The 11,177-nt window shown below is 40.5% G+C and overlaps 1 long non-coding RNA gene across 1 annotated transcript; it reads right to left on the reverse strand.

Moving 5' to 3' along the window:
- Positions 1 to 3,237: 3,237 nt before the first annotated feature.
- On the reverse strand, positions 3,238 to 6,828 carry LOC121399079. The gene is made up of 2 exons (XR_005964739.1): positions 6,323 to 6,828; positions 3,238 to 3,946 (listed from the first exon to the last, which is right to left on the reverse strand). It is a non-coding gene; the product is annotated as an uncharacterized LOC121399079 (long non-coding RNA).
- Positions 6,829 to 11,177: the final 4,349 nt, after the last annotated feature.

Consider the following 11,177-nt stretch of genomic DNA (forward strand, 5'->3'; position numbering starts at 1 on the left):
CCTTAAATTATTTACGAAAATTTTGGCCAATAGACTTGCCCCCTTAATGCCTGGACTTGTCCACCCTGATCAAGTTGGGTTCATTCAAGGCAGACAAGCAGGTGACAACACCCGTAGAGCTATTGATGTAATTGATCTTATTAATAGAGCCCAAATCCCAGCGGTCGTCCTTAGTTTGGACGCCGAAAAAGCGTTTGACCGCTTGGATTGGGGCTTTTTGTTCGATCTGCTACATACCATGGGGTTCGATGGCCCATTCCTGACGGCAATAAAGGCTCTTTACTCCATACCTACGGCGACCCTTAAATTACCTGGGGCTCCTAGCCAATCTATCTCTATCTCAAATGGTACCAGGCAGGGTTGCCCACTCTCTCCCCTTCTTTATGCCCTTAGTATCGAGCCGCTGGCTACAGCTGTACGGGAACATCCTGACATCACGGGTCCGAGGCTGGGGGATAGTGAGTTCCGGGTGGCCCTGTTCGCAGATGATGTCATTCTAACCATTACCAACCCCATAATCTCTCTCCCAAATCTGCACAAATTGCTTACTCTATACGGCACCTATTCGGGTTATAAGCTGAATCTCCAGAAATCAGAGGCCTTAGCTTTGAATACTCCCTCCCATGTGAGGGAACTGTTGAAAGCCAACTTTAAATATAAATGGAGGGAACATTCGCTCCGTTATCTTGGGGTACAGTTGACGGCCTCCTATTCTCAACTATTTAAATACAACTATACCCCCCTTCTGCAATCCATTTCTTCGCTCCTGGAAAAATGGGGCACTTACACGATATCCTGGCTGGGTAGGATATCAGCTGTTAAGATGTCTATCCTGCCTAAACTGTTATACCTTTTTGAGACCCTCCCTGTGACGGTGCCTAATGCTGTCCTGCAGAATATTCAAACCATGTTTTTTAAGTTCATTTGGGCGAAGTCGAGACACAGAGTCTCCAGAAAGGTAATGTCTATGAATAGATCTCAGGGGGGATTGGCAGTACCCAATATCCGCAGATACTACGAAGCGGCACAACTTAGACAGGTGTTAGGCTGGACCACATATCACCCTACCTCTAGATGAGCACTCATTGAATCGCTTTCTCTGGCCCCTATTCACCCGAATGCTCTTCTGTGGCAGACCCCTAAACCGGTGAAGTTACCTCCCAATGTTTTGCAGGCAACTAAATTCACTATTAGACTCTGGGAACATTGCTCCAAGAAATCTCCCTTGACCAATTTCCCGTCCCCTATGCAATCCGTTCTGGCTAATCCTCGCTTTATCCCGGGGATGTCTCCCGCCTTCCAGAACCGTTGGGGTTCCAAGGGCCTCTTTAGAATATATGATTTTCTCAAGCCATTGGAGAATAGAGTCCACTCGTTCGCAGAACTTCAAGAGAAGTATCAAATCCCCCAGACCTGGTGTTATGACTTTTTGCAAATTCTACATTTCATTAAGGGGTGTTCCAGGGGCGTCCTCCATCTCGCTCACTGACGTTCTTTGAAAGGACGTGTCTCCGGGGTCTGCCACAGAAAGCGTTGATCTCGACTATTTATTCTGTACTTAACACTGTATTAGAGGAACCGTTTCCTAAACATAGGTACTGTATATGCTACAATGGGAAAGAGAGCTCTCCACCACTTACACCTTGGAACAATGGCAGGACATATGGGAGAATGCCAGGAGAAGTGTCACTTGTGTAAGACAGAAAGAGAGCGTTTACAAGGCTATCTTCCATTGGTACTATACCCCGGTGAAATTAAGCAAAATGTATCCAACTACCTCAGCGCTGTGCTGGAGGGCTTGTGGACAGGAGGGCTCTCTCTCCCATATATTGTGGTCCTGTCCGAGACTATCTGCATTTTGGAAAGCGGTTAGGGATCTGGTGACGAAACTCTTTTTCTATGAGATCCCAATTCAGGCCTCTAATGCAATACTAGGCCTACCACATGTAGGCATCTCCCCCCCAGAACAGAAGCTTCTGAATTTCATTTACACTGCGGCCAGATTGTCTATTACTTCCAATTGGAAGTCTTCTCGTGCCCCATCCATAGGCGAGACAATTTCCCGTATCAGGGATATGAAATTAATGGAAGAAATGACGGCCAAACATCGCGGATCCTTGCCTAAGCATGACGCTGTTTGGTCGAAATGGGTCTATTATGTATCTCAAACGCGTATGGTGGAAGGGGGGGAATGAGAATAAGGATGTTGATAATTGTATTGCTGATGATTGTCTATTGCAGGCCTCTTGCATCTCTATTGCTTCATTGACCTATACTTCAAGCCCTCTGGTCGTTCAATGTTTTCCAACCATCTCTGTAACTCTGTACGTTTACTCTGACATCCATCTTAACTCCCACACTCCTTCTTTTTTACCAACTGAGAACTTTGTGAAAACGATATACATGACTTTTTTTCCTGTTATGTCTGTACCTTGTGCTTTTATTATGCTTGGAAACTTAAATGCTAAACCAAATAAAATTTAAGTTACAAAAAAAATACTAAATATGATACAGGTGTGATTATGGATTTTTGAAGTTTTAACACTGCCAGAATTAGGAGAAACAAAGGTGGCAGACCTTATATATATTCCTTTGAGGTATACATTTATCATTTTGACAAGGGTTACTTTTGCCAGAAAATGTATGCAAAGACAACCAATTTATACTGTATATCGAGCTAAAATAAATTATAACTAGACATTTGTAAAATGTTATTAATAAAACATTTCTAATTTAACCAAAATGTATGATTGAAAAAATTCACCTTTCACAAGGGAAATGCATGATTAAATAATTAAGTCCATCAAGTCTGACCTGTTCAAACCCTCTACATGCTGATTTTTATACAAAAAAACCTCACTCTTACATAGCCATTAGAAAGCTCCCCACGGATTTGTTTAGTGCACATCATCAGTGAATCACTCAATGGCATCTCTCTATAATCTGCCTCTCCTTATAGTTACTACACCCTTGCAATGCTGGCAAAGTTAACTTGACCTTGCATTATATACTGTGACCTTCTGTTCATATTTCCAATCCAATTATTTAGCCCTGTCCTTGTAATGTAGATGATCCACTCCTTTAATTTGTCATGCTGCCTTTGTCTGAACCAACTAATAGTGCATGCTATGGTCAACCGAGGCAATAGAAGAAGACAACGCTGGTAAATTACTTATCCGACACTCCTGTCCTCTAATCAGTCCATATGACCATAGCACACTGACAAACAGGTTTCTGTTGCGTTTCAAGTGTTTTATTGGCTCATTACAGTAGAAAAAGGCAACGTTTCGGGCCGCACAGGGCCCTTTATCAAGCCTGTGACCATATACACAACCCAGTATTAAATAGTGATAAGTGAGGGCGGGGAAAGGGGAGGGGGAGTGTGCTGGGAGGAGCGTCAGGTGGGAACATCAATTGAAATAATTGTCATCACGATACACATAATACAAGTATTACTGTTGTTCCATCAATAATAAAAATACATATAGTGTCCACCATAGCCTGCATCCAATATGTAAGTTTCATACATCATTCATAGGGGTATAAAGTGTCCATTATTCTCAGTCCATATATGTGGTTCAAAAGTCCAGTGCCATAAAAGAAAAGCCTATTAGAGAGTTGTAGACATCCCTTTTGTAACCCCTAAATCCAATGGGGTTAATTGCGAAAATGTATTAACTACATATAAAAAAATCATCAAAAGTCCAGAATCAAAAATTCAAGGAAAATTACGAAAAAATTAAGAAACATTGTTTCAGAAAATTAAGAAAAAATTAAAGAAAAAATACCAAAATTTAAAGCAAATTACGAAAAATTAAGGAAAATCTGAGACGCTTATATTACCTCTTTTGCAATGCATTGGTGTATTGAATTCTTGTTTCTTAGTATTTGCAGCAGGTAATGTCAGCACTCAGAATCATCCACTTCCCAGACTAATCTCAGTACCCTTAAAAAAGAAAAAGTTGTTAGTCTTTTTATAAAAAACATTTTATTATTTCATTATGACTGGATATAGCGAAATTCTACTAACCTACTGATGTATAAACATACCGGGAGTATATTCCCTATTGAGTCCCCTGGGCCAGACTGTGTCAAGCCTGTGAATCCACTGCATCTCTAGCCTATGTAACTGCATCAGTCTATCTCCTCCCCTTCTGGGTGTTTCAACGGAATCAATAACCTGAAACTTCAATTGGCTCACTGAATGTCTTGCTTGCTGAAAGTGAGCAGGCACCGGTAATAACGTCAGGCCTTTGCGAATAGTGGACTTGTGTTTAGATATTCTATCTTTGATTTTCTGAGTGGTCTCCCCCACATATAATAGTCCACAAGGGCATTTCAGTAAGTATATAACGAACTTGAATCACAAGTGTAGTAATGTTCTATGGTATATTTCTTCCCCGAGTGGGGGTGGAGGAATTTATCCCCCTTGATAACTGAATTGCACTGTGTGCAGTTTAAACACGGAAATGTGCCAAATTTTGGTCTTTGTAAAAACCGGGTGCTTTGTATTTTGCTGCTACCCACATCCGCTTTTACTAGTCTGTCCTTGAGGTTCCTTGCCCTTTTGTACGCCAGCATCGGTGGGGATTGAAAGTTGGGAACATCCGGTAAACATGACTGTAAAATGTGCCAGTGTTTATGTATAATATGGCCAATCTTTTTGCTTGCTGTATTGAAGGTACTCACAAAGGTCATTCTATCGTCATTTTGTCTGTTCTTGTCTTCCCCTTTTAATAAAGTTTCCCTGTCTTTGTGTTGTAATTTCTGTAAGCTGTCAGTCAGAACTTCTCTACTGTATCCTCTCTGTGCAAACCTCCGTGACATGTCCCTTATTTGTTCCTCACCTTCTATAGGATCACTACTGATACGCTTGACCCTTGAGAATTGTGAAACGGTAATGAGCGTTTCAATGGCTCTGGGTGGAAGCTATTAAAGTGTAGGAGATTGTTCCTGTCTGTGGATTTTCTATATAGGCTGTCTTAAGTTTGTCACCCACCCTTGTAATCTGTACATCCAGAAAATTTATAGAAGATATGTCCGATATCATGGTGAACTGGAGGGTACTCTCAATTTGATTCAAAAACTGATGGAATAGTTCTAAATTTTCATATGGTCCATCCCAAATTAGCAGCAAATCATCGATATATCTTAGATATAGGGAAATATGTGACCTAAAAAGATGATTGTTATAAATCTCAGTGTCTTCCAAAAATGCCATATACAAATTTGCATATGTGGGGGCTACATTACTGCCCATAGCAGTGCCCCCTAAGCTGCATGTAAAAAGTGTCTTCAAATAAGAAATAATTCTGATGTAAGACAATCTCCATTAGTGCAAGAAAAAATGCTTTTTGTTCTTTAGAATAATCTGTAGTATTCAAATGAAAATCAATGGCTTTAAGGCCCGACTCATGTGTAATTGATGTATATAAACTGCAAACATCAAAACTCACCAGGAAGACATCATGATTAGATAATGTAATTTTATCAAGCAGTGTGAGTAGATGTGTTGTGTCCTTGACATACGATTTAGTATTTTGGACTAATGGCTGTAATAGCTTGTCGAGATAAATCGCTATAGGGGACAGTACAGAGTCAGTGCCTGCTACTATTGGGCGGCCTGGTGGATTATAAAGGTTTTTGTGGATTTTCGGTAGGGTGTAAAAGACAGGTGTAATAGGATTTTCCTTTATCAAAAAGGTCTTAAGATCCTCCTCTATAATCCCATTCTCCACTGCAGTAAAAACCGTATCCATTACACACTGCTGTATGGATATTAAAGGGTCTGAACCCATTTTTATATATACACTAGAATTGTGCCAATATTTCATTCATGTAATGCTCTTTTTTCATTACCACTAGGGTGCCCCCCTTGTCTGCAGGTTTAAATATAAGATTCTTATTGGATACAAGTTCCTGTAAACATTTCCTTTCTTTATAAGTTAAATTGGATTTAACTCCCTGCATTGGATTACGTTTCAATCCCTGTTTTAGTTTCTCAACATCCTTGCTGACCAATTTAACATAGGCTTCTATAACATTGTCCGTGGAGGGGGGTACAAAGTTGCTCCTATTACGTAAACCCACCCTCTTAAGTGACAGCTGCGAATGCCCCAAGCCCCCATTGGTGTATGTATTATCAGAAAAATTGGGCATTTTAGAGAAATGACGTTTTAACCTTAGGTTACGAAAGAACCTCTGCAGGTCAATGTCCAATGTGAAAGTATCACATGTACTGGTGGGACTATAGGAGAGGCCTTTCTGAAGTACATTCAACTGCAGGGGAGTCAATACATTGTCAGAAATGTTATATACTAACGTTTCGATTGAGTCCTCCATGCTGATCGTGGCGGTTGCTGCCGCCTCTCTATCGGTTGATTCTGCTCCCTGGTGTAGTCGCGTGTCTTGTTGCGATCTGTTGCGCTTCTTTTTGCCCCTCCGTGTCTGTTGCCAGCGTCTGGGGGGCTGTATCCTAAAAAAGAAGACGACGCCGAGCTGTCTGACGTGCTCTCCCCCTCACGGGAATCCAATGTGCGCCACTGAGGTTCTCTCCTCGCCGGTGCCCAGCGTTGCTGTGTTTCCCCCTGCCAGTCACGTGGGATGTCCCTGCGTGCGCTGCGTTGCGTTCCAGCACTCGTTCCGGTGAGGTTCCACTGGTAGATGCTGCCGGTTCTATAATCTTCCGCGTCTCTCTGAAATTTTAATCTTTTTCGTTCCTCAACGATCCTCCGGTGTTTTGTGATTGCCTCCTCTGTCCGGGTAAGGATATCTCTTAATTCTTCCGGACGTATTGCTTGCTTCAGCTGCTGTTCCAGTTCTGCAATGCGTGCATTTACACTGGGTATTGTTTTCTGGATATACTCAATATTCAGAAGCAGAATGTCAAAAGAGCATTTGTTTACGATTTGCTCATAACGTTTGACAAAATCTGTATCGTCTGAAAAGATTGTGGGTCGCAGGTTCACTCTCAAACCTCTCGGTATACGTTGTACCTTATAATATTCTTTTAAGGTAATGGAGTGAAGGTCCAGACCAGTCAGTCTCCTTCTTTCTTTCTCCAATTCTCGGGCTAGATTAGTGCCAGTGGGTTCAGTCAGGAATGAAGTGTTGCTTTTATCCACACCAAGTATCCGTATGGCGTCTGCCTCAGTATAGGCGAAAACAGCAGGTTCTTGTGATACCGAGCCTTGTTGCGACATTTGTTAAGCCTTTGTTTCACAGCGGGAGCTACTCCTGGCAGGCCTCTCCTATAGTCCCACCAGTACATGTGATACTTTCACATTGGACATTGACCTGCAGAGGTTCTTTCGTAACCTAAGGTTAAAACGTCATTTCTCTAAAATGCCCAATTTTTCTGATAATACATACACCAATGGGGGCTTGGGGCATTCGCAGCTGTCACTTAAGAGGGTGGGTTTACGTAATAGGAGCAACTTTGTACCCCCCTCCACGGACAATGTTATAGAAGCCTATGTTAAATTGGTCAGCAAGGATGTTGAGAAACTTAAACAGGGATTGAAACGTAATCAAATGCAGGGAGTTAAATCCAATTTAACTTATAAAGAAAGGAAATGTTTACAGGAACTTGTATCCAATAAGAATCTTATATTTAAACCTGCAGACAAGGGGGGCGCCCTAGTGGTAATGAAAAAAGAGCATTACATGAATGAAATATTGGCACAATTGTCGGATTCTAGTGTATATATAAAAATGGGTTCAGACCCTTTAATATCCATACAGCAGTGTGTAATGGATACGGTTTTTACTGCAGTGGAGAATGGGATTATAGAGGAGGATCTTAAGACCTTTTTGATAAAGGAAAATCCTATTACACCTGTCTTTTACACCCTACCGAAAATCCACAAAAACCTTTATAATCCACCAGGCCGCCCAATAGTAGCAGGCACTGACTCTGTACTGTCCCCTATAGCGATTTATCTCGACAAGCTATTACAGCCATTAGTCCAAAATACTAAATCGTATGTCAAGGACACAACACATCTACTCACACTGCTTGATAAAATTACATTACCTAATCATGATGTCTTCCTGGTGAGTTTTGATGTTTGCAGTTTATATACATCAATTACACATGAGTCGGGCCTTAAAGCCATTGATTTTCATTTGAATACTACAGATTATTCTAAAGAACAAAAAGCATTTTTTCTTGCACTAATGGAGATTGTCTTACATCAGAATTATTTCTTATTTGAAGACACTTTTTACATGCAGCTTAGGGGCACTGCTATGGGCAGTAATGTAGCCCCCACATATGCAAATTTGTATATGGCATTTTTGGAAGACACTGAGATTTATAACAATCATCTTTTTAGGTCACATATTTCCCTATATCTAAGATATATCGATGATTTGCTGCTAATTTGGGATGGACCATATGAAAATTTAGAACTATTCCATCAGTTTTTGAATCAAATTGAGAGTACCCTCCAGTTCACCATGATATCGGACATATCTTCTATAAATTTTCTGGATGTACAGATTACAAGGGTGGGTGACAAACTTAAGACCAGCCTATATAGAAAATCCACAGACAGGAACAATCTCCTACACTTTAATAGCTTCCACCCAGAGCCATTGAAACGCTCATTACCGTTTTCACAATTCTCAAGGGTCAAGCGTATCAGTAGTGATCCTATAGAAGGTGAGGAACAAATAAGGGACATGTCACGGAGGTTTGCACAGAGAGGATACAGTAGAGAAGTTCTGACTGACAGCTTACAGAAATTGCAACACAAAGACAGGGAAACTTTATTAAAAGGGGAAGACAAGAACAGACAAAATGACGATAGAATGACCTTTGTGAGTACCTTCAATACAGCAAGCAAAAAGATTGGCCATATTATACATAAACACTGGCACATTTTACAGTCATGTTTACCGGATGTTCCCAACTTTCAATCCCCACCGATGCTGGCGTACAAAAGGGCAAGGAACCTCAAGGACAGACTAGTAAAAGCGGATGTGGGTAGCAGCAAAATACAAAGCACCCGGTTTTTACAAAGACCAAAATTTGGCACATTTCCGTGTTTAAACTGCACACAGTGCAATTCAGTTATCAAGGGGGATAAATTCCTCCACCCCCACTCGGGGAAGAAATATACCATAGAACATTACTACACTTGTGATTCAAGTTTCGTTATATACTTACTGAAATGCCCTTGTGGACTATTATATGTGAGGGAGACCACTCAGAAAATCAAAGATAGAATATCTAAACACAAGTCCACTATTCGCAAAGGCCTGACGTTATTACCGGTGCCTGCTCACTTTCAGCAAGCAAGACATTCAGTGAGCCAATTGAAGTTTCAGGTTATTGATTCCGTTGAAACACCCAGAAGGGGAGGAGATAGACTGATGCAGTTACATAGGCTAGAGATGCAGTGGATTCACAGGCTTGACACAGTCTGGCCCAGGGGGCTCAATAGGGAATATACTCCCGGTATGTTTATACATCAGTAGGTTAGTAGAATTTCGCTATATCCAGTCATAATGAAATAATAAAATGTTTTTATAAAAAGACTAACAACTTTTTCTTTTTTAAGGGTACTGAGATTAGTCTGGGAAGTGGATGATTCTGAGTGCTGACATTACCTGCTGCAAATACTAAGAAACAAGAATTCAATACACCAATGCATTGCAAAAGAGGTAATATAAGCGTCTCAGATTTTCCTTAATTTTTCGTAATTTGCTTTAAATTTTGGTATTTTTTCTTTAATTTTTTCTTAATTTTCTGAAACAATGTTTCTTAATTTTTTCGTAATTTTCCTTGAATTTTTGATTCTGGACTTTTGATGATTTTTTTATATGTAGTTAATACATTTTCGCAATTAACCCCATTGGATTTAGGGGTTACAAAAGGGATGTCTACAACTCTCTAATAGGCTTTTCTTTTATGGCACTGGACTTTTGAACCACATATATGGACTGAGAATAATGGACACTTTATACCCCTATGAATGATGTATGAAACTTACATATTGGATGCAGGCTATGGTGGACACTATATGTATTTTTATTATTGATGGAACAACAGTAATACTTGTATTATGTGTATCGTGATGACAATTATTTCAATTGATGTTCCCACCTGACGCTCCTCCCAGCACACTCCCCCTCCCCTTTCCCCGCCCTCACTTATCACTATTTAATACTGGGTTGTGTATATGGTCACAGGCTTGATAAAGGGCCCTGTGCGGCCCGAAACGTTGCCTTTTTCTACTGTAATGAGCCAATAAAACACGAAACGCAACAGAAACCTGTTTGTCAGTGTGCTATGGTCATATGGACTGAATATATGATTTCAACCCATGGCAGAGAGGGTAATTGACCACTAAGCACCTGGTCTGACGAGACGGAACACAGGGGTTGAGCACTTCATTATCGTGTGGAACTCCTGTCCTCTAATGGCAAATTTAAAAAAAAAATAGATCAATGCACCAACATAAATGTATTATTCAGGGTACAGAATTTAAATTCCCCAAGCAATACTTGTTTATTTGCTCAACAGTGTGTCATGGGGGAAGCATGTCTCCAATTCAACAGAAAGGGAAGACGCTGGCAGCAAGAAAGAATATTTTGATCACATCTGTTCTCTCTGCGAGGACTGTTGTAGTCAAAACATTCCATGCGTCATATAACTTAGGCAATGTCTTCATTTGCAAGATTGCATTCTTTAAGACTAATTCATTCAAGTCATTTTTTTTATCTCCAGGTTTGGATACTTAATTAAAAAAACTGTTCACCTGAATCTTTGGTGAAACATTTTATCTTGCTGTTGTTGTCAGAAGCAACTTGTTGGATTCATATAGTAACCTTGAGGTAGGTGCAACTGTATTTGGTTTTTATAAAGTTCATTGGTTGTGGAAGTCAGGCTGGGTTGGTTGTGAATAGACTACAATGACCGCAGTCCTCTCTATGGTGCTTAGTGAGGGTTTCATGTTTAATGTTCTCCATCTTGACCAAACCATTTTGATCAAGAAAAAAGCAGCCAAAAATATAGGTATACTGGTATGGGATCTGTTATCTAGAAAGCTCAGAATTACAGTAAGGCCACTCACATGGTTCTGGGGTAAACGGGTTTTCTCCTGTTGTCCCATTGGCTCAGTTCAACCCTTAGTAAATAAGCCCTTATTTTGGTCTATAGTTTTATGTAG

Source organism: Xenopus laevis, chromosome 9_10S (genome assembly GCF_017654675.1).
Source record: "Xenopus laevis strain J_2021 chromosome 9_10S, Xenopus_laevis_v10.1, whole genome shotgun sequence".
NCBI lineage: Eukaryota > Metazoa > Chordata > Amphibia > Anura > Pipidae > Xenopus > Xenopus laevis.